This window comes from Cavia porcellus, unplaced genomic scaffold (assembly GCF_034190915.1).
Source record: "Cavia porcellus strain 051 isolate PalLab524CR breed Dunkin Hartley unplaced genomic scaffold, mCavPor4.1 scaffold_6, whole genome shotgun sequence".
NCBI classification, from domain to species: domain Eukaryota; kingdom Metazoa; phylum Chordata; class Mammalia; order Rodentia; family Caviidae; genus Cavia; species Cavia porcellus.
Window position 1 is genome coordinate 32,326,688 of NW_026947489.1, and position 12,459 is coordinate 32,339,146.

Below are 12,459 nucleotides of genomic sequence, written 5' to 3' on the forward strand. Positions count from 1 at the left end.
TTTCTTTCCAATAATTTTAATGAATTACTTTAATCCATAATACCAATTAGCATACAAATGTGAATGTTTGTTTTTCTGCTAGCTTAGTGTGTCTCAGCAAGAAACCATCACTGTTTAATACACATTCCTGGTTTTCATTCTGAGTCCTCAAAAGTACGTTAGATGTGAATCTCTGTCTCCGTTTTGCTGCCCCTGCCTCCCAGAAACCACTGCATCCATCCATCTGCTGCCACCCACTTGGGACACAGGGCATCCAGGCATGGATAACAATGAGGGGGTGCACAAGGCCAGCCTGGCAGTGCAGGCTGAGTGATACAACAATGTGGCAACCTGCATGAAGTCTCTGAGTGCTGAGTGATCTAATGAAAGAGGGATCTTCTCTCCATTGCTTATCAAAATATTGTAGGAGCTGGTAGGTCATCTTGGACAGTTGCCTCAGGTGTTGAGCAAAAAATGGGAAGTGCAGGGAAAAAGCAGCAGATGGCCGGAGAATACAGAGAAAAAATTGAGACTGAGCTGAGGGGTATCTACAACGATGTACTGTTTCTTGGAAAAGTTCTTGATCCCCAGCGCTTCACAAGCAGAGAGCAAGTTCTTTTATTTGAAATTGAAGACTGACTACTATGTTACTTGACCGAGGTTGCTGTTGCTGAGACCAAGAAAGGAATTCTGGATCAGTCACAACAAGCGTACCAAGAAGCTTTTGAAATCAGAAAAAAGAAAATGCAATCAATGCACCCTATCAGACTGGGTCTGGCCCTTAACTTCTTTGTGTTCTGTTCTGCAAAAACTACATAAATACATGGAAATTAAATAACACCCTCCTGAGCAACCAATGGGTCATAAATGAAATTAAAGAAGAAATGAAACAGTATCTACAGTTAAATGAAAATGCAGATAAAACATACTGAAACCTGTGGCACACAATGAAAGAAGCCTAAGAAGAAAATATATAGAAAGTAATTCTCACATCTGGAAAACAGAATAAACACAAATTAACAACCTAATGCTGCACTTCAGTCTTCTAGAAAAAGAAGAGCAAGTCAAGACCAAAACTCATAGATTGAAAGAAATTATAAGGATCAGAGCAGAAATTAACACAATTGAGACTAAGAATTAATGAATCAAAAAGTTGTTAATTAATAAACTCCCACCCAACATTATCAAGAAAAGGAAAGAAAAAACTCAAATGCAATGTAAGGAAGCATAAAAAAGGTGAAATTACTACAGACCCTGTAGAAAGTCAGAAGATCATCAATACCTACTTTGAAAATCTTTACTCATTTAGGCTGGAAAATAGAAGAAATGGACAGATTCCTAGAAAGTATGAATTACCAAAACTGAATCAAGAATATATTAAGAACTTTGCATAGCCCAATAACAGTTACTGATTTTGAAAATCTAGTTAAAAACTTACCAACACAGAAAATCCTAGGTCCTGATGGATTTGCAGTTGAATTCTACAAGAAATTTAGAGAATATGTAGTGCCAATATTCCTCAAACTCTTTAATGGGGGCTGGGGATTTAGCTCAGCGGCATAAGCACCTGCCTTGCAAGCAGGCGGTCGTGAGTTTGATCCCTGGTACCGATAAAAATGAAAAAGACCAAAAAAAAAAAAAAAAAACTCTTTAATGAAAACTGAAAGGGGAAAAATTCTCCTTAACTCATTGCTGGAGGCAAGTAATTCAATTTTAAATTATAGGTTTAATTACCCAAGTCAAAGAAAGACCCAACCAAAAAGGGGAACTAGAGGTTAATTTCCCTAATGAAATAGATGCAAAAATTCTTAATAAACCACCAGCAAACAGAAGGCAGAAAATCATCAAGAGGATTAACCATCACAACCACATGGGATTCATCCCAGGAATGCAGGGTTGGTTCATCATTGCAAATCAATAAATGTAATACATCACATCAACAGAGTCAAAGACAAAAATCACACAATCATCTCAATAGGTACAGAAAAAGCATTTGACAAAGTCCAACACTCATTCATGATAAAAACCATACAGAAAATCAAAATAGATGGTCTTTACCTTAATCTAACAAAAGCTATCAATGACAAACCAACAGTCAATATCATACTAAATGGACAAAAACTGAAAAATTTCACTCTAAAATCAGGAACAATACAAGAATGTTCACTATTATCACTCCTATTGAATATAGTTCTGAAAATGTTAGCCAGAGAAATTAAGCAAGAAAGAAATAAAAGGAATAAAAATACGAAAGGAAGAAATTAAATTAGCATTATTTGCAGATGGCATGATACTCTACATAGAAGACCCCCCAAAACTCCACCAAAGACTACTAGAGCTAATAAGTAAATTCAGCAGCATAGCTGGAGACAAAATCAACACTCAAAAATCAATAGCATTCTTGTACACAAATAACAAACTCGCTGAGAGAGAAATTATGGAAATAAAACCTTTTGCAATAGCATTCCAAAAAATGAAATACTTAGGAATCAAATACTTAGGAATACTTAGGATGGAAAATATCCATATATAGAAAACTATAGTATTCTGAAAAAAGTTATTCAAGAGCATATCAGAAAATGGAACGGTATCTCTTACTCTTGGATCAACAGAACCAACATTATGAAAATAGCCATACTCCCAAAACTGTTATATAGATTTAATGCAATCCTCATCAAAATACCACTAGCATACCTCACAGATCTACATAAAACATCCTTAAAATTTATTTGGAAACAGAAGAGACCTGGAATAGCAAAGGCAATCCTGGACAAGAAAGGCAAGGCAGGAGGCATCACAATTCTTGACTTGAAATTATACTGCAAAGCTACTGTGATAAAATCAGCATGGTACTGATAAAAAACAAAAACAAAACTGAGAATCATTGAAACAGAAGACACAGACACAACTACAAACAGACTCATACACCTTATCCTTGAAAAAGGGGCTTACCATATTCACTGAAAGAAAGCTTTTTAAATAAATGGTGCTGCAAAAATTGGCTTTCACATGCCACTAAAACTAGACTATGTCTATCATCATGCACTAAAGTCAAAATGGATCAAAAATCTAAATATCAAAATAGAAACTAAATCTACTGGAAGACAAGTAGAAATATTGAAGATGTAAGGGTGGGTGTAAGTTTATGAACAAAATGCAAACTGCACAGGAAGTTCTTCAAAGAATCAACAACTGCAATCTTATATTATTAAAAAATTTTTGCACATCAAAAGAAATTACCAAAAGAGTGAAAAGAAAACCCATAGAATGGGAAAAGAAATTTAGCCAACTGTCCCTCAGAGTAAGTATATCCAGAACACATAAATAACTGAAAAAAATCAAGCTTCCCAAATTTAAAGACCTAATCCGTAAATGGGCATCTGAGATGAACACGCACTTCTTTTTTTTTTTTTTTTTTTTTTTTTTTGGTCTTTTTCGTTTTTATCGGTACCAGGGATCGAACTCGCGACTGCCTGCTTGCAAGGCAGGCACTTATGCCACTGAGCTAAATCCCCAGCCCCCAGAACACGCACTTCTTATATGAAGAAATACAAATGGGAAATAAATATATGAAAAGATGTTCAACATCACTGGTCATTTGAGAAATACAGATTAAAACAGCACTGTGATACCATCTCACTTCAGAAAGAATGGCTAAGATCAAGAAATTAACCAATAAAAAATGCTGGTGGGGCAGAGGGGTAAAAGGACCCCTTCTTCATTGTTGGTGAGAGTAGAGCCAGTCAGTGTGGTGATTCCTCAAAAACCTATTCTCTTTCTGGGTATTTCCTATAAGAACTGTACACATACAAGAGTGATATGTGTGCACTCATGTTTATAATTGCACAATTTGTAATAGCTAATCTTGAAAAGAACCCAAAGGCCCATCAACTGTGGAATAGATAAAAAAAAGTTGGGGCATTTTTATACAATGGAGTATTATTCAACTATAAAGAAGAATGAACTTGAGGCTTTTATAGGTAAATGGCTGCAACTAGAGACCATCCTCATAAGTGTAATAAATCAGACTCACAGAAATGTTGTATTGTCTCCTTAGTGCAAAACAAAACTAACTAAGATCCAAAGTGTACAATACATATTGTGGAAGATATATATATATATATTGTGGAAGATATATATATATATATATATATATATTTTGTGTGTGTGTGTTATATATATTTGTGTGTGTGTTATATATATGTGTGTGTGTGTATGTAAATACATACAAGATAGATAAGTATACTACTAATCTCTGTTTATCAAAAAAAGTTGTGTTTTCATTGTCTGTTGGATCATCAGTTTCATGTCTAAATCTTGTAACTACTTTCAAGATAACAATACATTAACTAGTATTAATTTTATATTTCTTTTTTTGAAATTCTGTATCATTTTTACCCTTTTTTGTTTGTTTTTAAAATAAAAATTAAGCCCATTAGATGTGATATGGGTTGATCATTTGATCAAATCTTCATTTTACTGCTGGGGAAACTGAGGCTAGATGTTTGTGTGCTCTTCATCATTGTTTTGTAGTAAATCACAGCTAAAGCAACATTGGAAATGGTTTTCGTAACTCTCAAATCATCCACCTTTCACTGGCCTTTCAGAAACTGTGATTCTTTGTGTGCTTGGATCTGTTTTCTTGTTTTGTCTGTGCTCCGCTCCTTTTGGAAGCATCTAAAGAACTGAGGGAAGAGATTTCCCTGTCATTCTCACCCTCCACTTCTGCCTGTTGATTTCCTTTGAAATGAAACCACAGCTTCATGTAAAGCTTTCCAGAAGTTTTTAAGGACAGAGACAAGTCTGCAACACAGCTGGAGAGGGAACGATTGGTTATTAATCAAGCACTTTATGTCATACGTGTTTTCTTCCATGGAGGGACACTTCCGCACAGAAAAAGAAAAACAGAAAATGGGCCTTGGGTCTCATTGATGGTGAGATTCAGTACATGGTACTGATCTGGTAGTGGAGACTTAGCGACCTATACATTAATCAGTGAATCTCATGCATTCCAACTTGGAGAGGTCTGGAGTTTATGATTCATCATCTAACTGGCTGAATCCCTCATTGAATGATCTTTAAAATAAGTACTAAATTGTTCAAAACCCAAATGGCTGCTTTTCTGTTACTTATAAATCCATTTGACCCTTATTCTCCCTTTTTATTCCTCCTCTGAAGTATTCTTGCAAACTTTTACACTTGACCTCATAGTGTCTACTGGAATTCGTTGCTTTGGGCTTTCTCACTCAAGGAATAAAAGAATGAAATGCTTTGGTGCCATTAATTAAGTAGCTCAGTATAAATATACAGTGCCAGAATATTAAAATCCAAATACTCTCATCTCTTTCTACCTCCAATGTAGATTGAAATATTGGGAGTGAAATGAGACAAAAGAGTTGATTTATTAAAATAATTAATATATGCTATGCAGATTGTACCAATCACTCATTTAACACTTATGGTGTCCTGTGAGTTGATCACTATCTCTGGCCTGTTGCAGAGGAGGAAACTATCAGCTCCTAGGGTCCAACTCGGCAGCACTCTTACCTTTGTATCCCCAGGGTGTGGCGTGAGATTCTTAGTACAAAGTTAGTATTTAATAGTCATTGGTGAATGAGTAGCTGAATTCTCCCTGAAATTATTTGCTTAGACTTCTAGATCTTTATCTGTCACACACAGAGCTTTCTTTTTTTTACACCTTACCATTATGATGTTTACTTTCCTTCCTCCTGTATTTTCCATTTCTAACAACTTTCCAAAAAAAGTTGCAGGTGGTTTGTAAGTATATACACATGTATAAATATGCATATGTTATTCAGCAGGATAAAAAAACAAGACAAGACAAAGGAAGTTCGCAAATTTTATTTTTTCCTTCTCAGGTCTTCCTTTACTTGCCTTAATAAAGAAAAATCACTCAAGACTTACTGTGGAATTTCTTACATTTACACTAATATTTCAGTTGGTTTTGTGTGGTACCATCTATCTACTATACACTCTCGGGTTTGAATTCTGGCATCCATGCCACTCGGATAAACCTGAGATGGCATTAGAAAAATATCCCTAGCTCTCTTTTATACTACTGAGTTGTTAAGCAAAAATTATGTAACCTCTTGGGGCCAAACGGTTAGATAATTTACGCTTCAGATGACTGTATGTTTTCAATTTGCGATTTTCAAATTATGCTTCAAGGACCACTGCAAGTTGAATGAAGATTTGTCAGGAACAACTTAGAGGATAAGTTAAATTCAGATCTCAAACGGGGCCCTGGGTTCCATGTCTTTACTTTCATGAAAATCTTTCCTTTAATCCCTTATGTTTTGGGGTTTCCTTGTGAAAATGTATTTGCCAGATGGAATTTGCTTCCAAAATGAAGATAAAAATCCACAGCTCTATTTTATTTCACTGTTATTCGTGTCTCTTTCACTAAATGTCCAGGTCATTAGACTAGATCTAACACTGTTTATTACCAAGTTGTATTTTTTTCAGAAGCTTTGAAAATCCATTTTATTCCCTGCTCCCTTTACCTAGTATTCCAGTGTATACTTTGCTGTATAACTTTTCTGGATTATCTTTTTAATATGTGAGTTAAAAAAGAAAGCATGCAAGTGAAATCAAGGAATAACTCAGAGGGCAATACTTCATTAAAAATTCTAGCAACTAGATTGTGTGGCCTTCATGCACATGTGGATATTGGATACAAGGTACCTGGGAGTCCTAATGACCTGAAATCTCCATATCTTGGAATTAAAAAAAACTAAACAATACTTCAGTTGACCCACTTGTGAGTATAAGTAGATCCTGGCTAAAAGGAATTGAGTTTTTCTACTTTTGTGTTTGTGAGGAAGATATTTTGGTTTCTGAAAAAGCTCTCTAATTGTTTTCCCTTTGTTTTAGTCTGTTCTATGTTCCTGTAACAAAATACCTGGGTCTGAATAATTTGAACTAAAAAGAGGTATGATTAACACACAATTATGGAAGCTGAAAGTCTAAGATTGGGAAGTTCCATCTGTTTAGCCTTGGTAAAGACTTTCCGGTTAGATCATGACATGGAGAATGGCATGATGGTGAGAGCTTTATTGATTGCCAGTTGCATGCCTCAGATAGCATTAGTTGTCATACTTCATAAATATCTATCTTGCTTAACCCCCAGACACTAATATTCCCCACTTACTTCCTTTTAGTCCATTCTCCTCTCTTACAGTCAATATAGTTATACTAACCTTATTTTGGCTTACAACACATTATAAAATAGCTATATTTTCTGAGGGCAACAGACCTTCCAGAAGATTGTAGGAAACCAACATAGGAGCACCCAGGGGAAGATAAGCTTACATAAACTAGGAGCTGTAAGCAAGAAAATCCTCAAGAGTTACACAGATTTGAAGCCTGCCTGGCCAGGAGTTTCTTAGTAATGGAATTTTCAAAGGTATAAAAAATACATTACAGAATTTCTTCCATCATATGAAATAGTTAGGCGCAGAGCCAGCTGGGGTGAAGATGGCAGGGAGTGTTAGTATGAAGATGATGATGACATTTAAGAGGCTTATTTAGAAAATGAACCTGCTGATCAAAAGTGAAATCTAGTTAAATTTACTAATTCAAGGAGCAGCTGAGAAAGGGGGTTTCCAAAGGTCAAAATTCAAGTTTAACTCTAACCAGATCCCCAGAATTTTGGAGAAAAGGCAACATTGTCTGCAGCAACTGGGGAAGTGGAAAATATTAGGGACTATTTATTGTATCAGCTTGTTTTTAACTCTTCTTTGCTCTGTGGCCGCTTCACCTACATTCTTATATTTTCCACTGGCATCTCCATTTCTTTCTGGGCCACGTCCCTCAGCTCTGTGTCATGCCCAATGTGCCATGCTTATTTCACATGGGGCAATCACAGCATACGTGCTAGATATATTTCATCAATGATCCATAAATACTTGGTTAAGGGATATGGCTCAGTGGCACAGCACCTGCCTGGCAAGCATGACATCCTGAATTCAATTCCCAGTACCAAACAAACAACAACAACAACACCTCCCAAAACCAAAAACCAAAACCAAAAACAAAAGTTTGTTTAGCACATGTGTAGTATCTATATATCAAACACAATTTCATGGCATATGCAATGCGACCATCTTGTGCTGGTAACCCCAGAAAGATAATCTTTAACTGTTTTCATTTATGTAACTTGAGGCGGGGAGGAACTTTTCTTTTCTATTCATAAACCTGATGTATCTCTTTCCATCCAAAATAGGTGATTTACATGTAAGTACTGAGCATAGCATTTAAAGATACTGGAAATTATTTTTCATTTCACAATACTTTTGCTCCTTATGACTAAACAGTGCCAGTTTATTTGTCTTGCTAAGAAATGATTCACCTTCTGCAATCACAGCACATCTTTTGTAATGTGTGTTTAAAAGCGTTATTCTCTAACTATTTTTTGAGACAAGGTCTCACTATGTAGATTAGATTGGCTGTGAGCTCAGGATGAGATCCCCTCCTCAGCCCCCAAGTGCAAGGATTGCAGGTCTGTGTCACTGCACCTGGCTACAACTCTTCTGATCTTAAAACATTTTCTACTTTATAGAAGTATTTGGTCCTCCTTCAGCTTCCTTTTATTATTTTATAAAACAGATGCCTTCTTGTAAGACACACTTAACAATTTTAGGATTAGATAAAAATAATTTGATTATCCCTACAGCACAAATGTAGTGATCACAATTGTCCATTTTCAGAATTTCAGCAATTTGTAATATCTTGTGTGACAGGCAGCATTCAGAGGTGGTTCTGTGACCCGAGTCCTCCGGTGTCACTCCAGTGCTTATGTTCCTGTATGTGGAAATGTGACACTGAAACCGTAATTGTGTTATTCATTAGTAGAAAATAATATAAGGAGATTATCAGGGTGGGCTTAATCTAAGCACATTACTATTTAAGAGAATTTTCTCTGCCCTATCACAGAAAAGAAAGTCAGAAATTTGTAGCAAAAAAAGGATTTGGCACAATATTTCTGGCTTTGAAGAAGGAAGAACTCAATGGAAGGACCAGAGATCAGATTTTTGGAGCTATGAGCAACTTTCAAACGGCAACCAGAGAGGAAATAGTGTCCTCAGCTGTACAACCATCTTAAGAAACTGAATTTGGCCAACGTTAAATGAGATAGGTCAGAGCCTTGTGAGACCCCATGCAAGGAAGCTGGTCACTTGGGTTACTGGCTACAGACTATGAAATAATAAGTGAGTATTGTTTTAAATAGCTAAGTTTGTGGTAATTTGTTCTGCAGAAATAGCAAACAAATATAACACGTTTAATGACGTTTTGGTGCAGATCACAGTACATTGTGCAACTGGTAGTTCATTAAAAGGCTTACAAAGGATTTTATTTCTATTTTAAGTTTTTAAAATTTCCACTTGGGTTTCTGCCACGTTTGCTGGGAAGACCACTGTGGTAAAAACTGTTGAATAATTACCTAAAGATGTTCTTTCCTGGCAAGACAAGAATAGTTTTTACCAGAGAGTTTTGGTTCTCTGATGGGAAGGCAGACCTACCCACGCATCTACAGGTAGACTTGTAATTCAGTATTAGCCCATGGGATTTAAGGAAAACTGTGTCCGGGAACTTTGAGAAAGGTTTTGCTTCATCGTGGAAGAGAGAGAAGTGAGGAGAAGCACTCTGCATAACACTTGCCACCTGCTTCCTGCCTTTGAATGTGCTATGAGGATGTGCTGTAACCATCTTGTGACCATGAAAAAGAGGCCAACAAAATCACAGACTTGCTGATTGAGACCCTGGGGCCTTAAACCAATGCCATCACTCACATCTGGATTCCTGGTTTAAGAAAAATATTTTTGTTTGTTGGAGCTAATGGTGCATTAGTTGTTTTTCAAAATTTATAATAAAGTACCTGACTCAGTATTTTGAAGCTCAGATTTATGTAGCTCACAGTTTGGGAACTAGTTTTGTTTTCAGTACTGATGGCATAGTACAGGTTCTCAGACAAGGGCCACCCATGGTTGTGTCACCTCATGGCATGAATGACAATACAGGAGTCCCAAGAAAGAGAAAACAACGCCGTCTCTAGAAACAGGAGCAAAGAGGACAATAGAGGCCTGACTTTTTTCATCAAAATCTCAAGTGACCTCAAAGGATAGCAAGAGTACTACTTTCCCAGGTTATGTTCCAAATGACCTAAGGACCTCCCACTATGTCCTGCCGTTAAAAGTCCAATCCTGCCACCCTGGAGGCCCAAACATCAGTCAAAACAGACCTTTGGGGGAGACTCAAACCCCAAGCATAATGTATGGTAACCAAGCTTTAATGCTTTACCATTGAAAGCATATCTGGTGGACAGAGAATTTGTGTTCTGGAAGGGGAATGAATCCAGTTGCCTGATCTATCTTGGCAGACAGGGGTTGTAGTGACATTGGAAATTGAAAGAAAAATTCCAGATATTTATGTGTGTTGGTGTATTTTAATGACTGTTACCAAAAAAGTATGAACACATGCAAATGTAAGCTAGATAGCTAATCAGAGAGAGAAAGAAAAGTCTAACTTCACTTACAAAGGTGCTTTCTCACTGGGACTACACCCAGATGAATGAAATTCCATGCTTTGTAGTTTTTCAGGGCTAGAGAAAATATCTTTTGTACCCCAAGTTGAAACAGGCAGAGAGGAAAAAAATGGCACCCTGAAGACTGATAAAACTAACACTTTTCAGAACAAAGATCTAATTGTGTGAGTTAAATACCTGAGGATTTGGGAGAGTGCAGGATCTAGCAGCAGGAGGATGAGAATTCTTAGCCTCAAAGACTATGTCTAGACAGATCTTTAGCTGCGGTTACTAATGCAAGGAATTGACAATAAGCAAATACACTAAATCTACTAAGTTTTGGGGAGTAATTTTATTGTTAAAAATATCCCATGCCTTTATGAACTCCAAAAGCAGTCCTGGTGATGAAAGAATGTTTCACTAGGGGGAATAACTAAGGCTATGGGGGGAAAATAGGAAGATTTTCATAAAGAATAGTAAATATCAGTTTAATATCATCCAAGTATTCTGTGTTAGATATGTTGGAAAGAGTTAACTGTTTTTTTTTTAAATTTTTATTTTAGTGGAAGCTTCCAGGTTGGTAAGAGATTATCTCTGGACCAAATGAAGAGTTAAATATCATGCAGAAAGCCTAAATTTGGACCTGGTTATATTAGGTAGGAATAACTTTTTTTTTCTTGTGGAGAAGACAATTACATTTATTCAGACTGCATGTGTAGGAAATGGCATATGTGTGGATTGCAAAAGGGGTGGACTGTGGTAGACACTGTTCATGTGCTGTCTAAAATCACTACCACATGCCCTCTATATCAACAGGTTCCACATTAGAGCCAGTCAATCGTGATGGAAAATATTCAGAAAAAAAAAACTGTGTTTATATTCAGGTTGTTCAGACTTTTCTTGTCATCATTCACTAAACATCATAATGTAACAATTATTTACACAGCATTTATATTCTAGAGATGACTCAAAGTACATGGGAAGGGATATGTAAATTATTTGTAAATGCTTTATGTAAGAGACATGAGCATCCATGGGTTTTGGTATTGGTGAGGGATCTTGGAATCAATATCCCATGGATAATGAGAAATGACTATTACTAGTTTTATTTCATATTAACAGATGCTTGCTTCTATATCACTCAATCTTTGCTATGGATTTGTTGGTGCAGAATTCACTTGATTTCAGGGATGATGAACTGAGTCACAGAACCTGGTGTGAATATATAACTCAAATTTAGCCCATGACTCAAAATGAAATATCTTTTAGATGTTTCTAGAGACAGCTGCTATTACTTCTAAGATAATAGACTGCAAAACTAATGTCAACAATGATTTAAACTTACTGTTGCATAAGATGAAATAAATGATCCTTTTTAAAGTCAGGTAGTTTTTGTTTTTATTTCTTGTAGGCAAATATTTCCAAATGATAGAATTATACATTTATGTTCCTGTAATTATGGAAAGTACAAAGTTGCTACATTACAGTGTGGATCAAATCCAGCCTCCTCCCACTTGTATTTGTAAGCAATTTAATTAGGATATGGCTACTCCCATTTACCTGCATGGCTACTTGAACAAGATAATGGTAAACCACGTAGCTTGAAAATTCTAAACCGTTTCTAGCTGACCTATTGTAAAAAAAAAAAAAGAAAGAAAAAAATTTTTGTTAACTTCTGACCTAATGGTTCATATGTAGATGTTAGAGTTAATTGGGAAATATATCACTAATTTCAATACAGTCTTGTCTAAAGCTGAGGAATCAACTATAAACTTTGTTATACTTACACACTGAAAAACCCTGGGCTGAGGCTACTGAATTGGTCTCTAGTGGAGGAACCTGGTAGTTTGTATCATTAACAATTTTCCCATGAGTCTTCTGACCACAGGAGTTTGGGAACTACTGTTAGAGATTAGTATCCTCATAACTGGTTATTT

The 12,459-nt window shown here is 36.1% G+C and overlaps 1 pseudogene; it reads left to right on the forward strand.

Moving 5' to 3' along the window:
• The first annotated feature begins 259 nt into the window (after positions 1-259).
• Positions 260-798, forward strand: LOC100727329 (14-3-3 protein zeta/delta-like; annotated as a pseudogene).
• Positions 799-12,459: the final 11,661 nt, after the last annotated feature.